This window comes from Balearica regulorum, chromosome 26 (genome assembly GCF_011004875.1).
Source record: "Balearica regulorum gibbericeps isolate bBalReg1 chromosome 26, bBalReg1.pri, whole genome shotgun sequence".
NCBI classification, from domain to species: domain Eukaryota; kingdom Metazoa; phylum Chordata; class Aves; order Gruiformes; family Gruidae; genus Balearica; species Balearica regulorum.
In genome coordinates this window covers 4,527,560-4,529,372 of record NC_046209.1, presented here as the reverse complement: position 1 = coordinate 4,529,372, position 1,813 = coordinate 4,527,560, and positions in this window count along the sequence as shown.

Below are 1,813 nucleotides of genomic sequence, written 5' to 3'. Positions count from 1 at the left end.
GAGGATGGGTGGAGAGAGGAGCTGGAAGCACCCCCCTTTCAGTGTCACCTCTCTTCCAATTGGCTGAGAGGTACCAAATATCTCCCTACACTCTTCCTCCGGATGAATGATGCTGCCAGGGGCTGAGCACACCGTCTCCTTGCTGCTTTCAGTGGGAGCAAGGGATGCCCGTCATCCAGCGGGATCTGGTCCTAGAGGAGGCGTGGGAGCTGGGGAGGGGAGGTGGAAGCGGGGGGGGCTTTTTAATACGGTGCATCGTTCGCTGAGAAAGTAAAAAGTGGCCTCAGCGTGTGGTGGGGATGCAGGTTTTAATGGTCCATCTTGCCTTGCACATGCAGAGCGGATCTGTACCAAATCCTCAGGTACTGGTCTCACTTCTGGTGCGCGGGGGGAAGCAGCTCCTGTTCCTTGCTTCCAGGATGTCTGTTACTGCATTACAGCCCGAGACCTTTGCTGGTTCCTTTGGAAATCTAAGGGTGAATGAAGCAGCAAGTGATTTTCACCTGCTCCAGACCTGGGCTCACATCTCTGCCTTCTGGTTCCTGGGTTTCAGCAAACAGCCTTCCCTCCAGCTCAGCCCAAGGCCGCAGCCCAGCTGCTGGTAGCGGCAGGGTTAATTTGATGCCGTCTGCTGTCAAAAATCCCCCTCGTGTTTGCGTGATGCAGCCGCCGTGCTGGTGCTGTACAAAGATGAAGGTAGCTCCAGCTTTAGTAGTGACCCCCCAGTGAAGTGCAAGGGTTTGTCTTCTGAGCCGTAGCAGAAATGGTCTGAGAGAGGAGGTGTCTCCTGTTACATTAACCGACAGAGCAGGACTGGGAAGTCTTACCTGTGTCTGCTGCCCTGGGATTTTCCAGTTACCACCTGCTAACGATGCACGTGGGGGTTTTTGCCAGGGCTGTTCAGTGGGCAGAGGGGCTGCGGTGACCTGGAGATCAGGGCATGGCGGGGAGATGGAGGAGTCCTGGGTGGTGGAAGCAGGAGTCTACTTATTGCACTTTCTGTTACGGTGAGAAGAGTCCTGTCTTGGTCCTGGCTCTCGTGCAGCACTCTCGTGCGGTCTCAGCATGGTGCTGGGGCTCTCCAGTGGTGCCAGCTGAGGTCTGCAGGCTCAGGAGAAGGGCTGTGCTGCAGGTAAAGTCACAGGCCCTGCTCCGGCATGCTCCCTGGCTGCCCACCCAGGACACACCACGCCTCTCCCATCACTTCACCCATCCCATCCTTCTCCTGTAACCGTGTGTCCCCGCTGGACGATCATGTGTCCTGTGTATTGATAACCGGGGCAGTATTTCCTCGGTCCAGTGGATGTCACCGTAAAGAAAACACACTAGCCAAACGTGCTAGCCAAACGCCAGCAGCCCCTAGCCACAGGTGTGGTCAGCCTGGTAGGTCCTGGGTCAGCCCCTCAGCGAGATGGTGGGGTATCCCTTGCTCACATCGCACGTTTTGGGCATGCCTGTGGTCCAGGATTCACAAGATACTTCTGGATGCTTCAGGGATGTGTTATATTTCTTTATGTATATTATCTATTTCTATATCAGAAGCAGAAAGAAGATCCATGGGGACAGAAAGAGATGCCAAGAAGTCTGTAAGACTTGCCAGCTCTAAAGTTCATTGCAAAGTCCTCAGGGTCATCACCAGGTGAATATTTGCCTTTTACCTTCATTTTTATATACGAGAAACGTTCTCATGTTTTCCAAAGCAGTTTAAGCCTGACAGCACGAGAGCATACGTACGCGTACAATAGCATATGGATGCCATCTACCGGCTGCAGTCCCGGGACTTGGAGCAAGCGTGCTTTTTCCAAACACCATC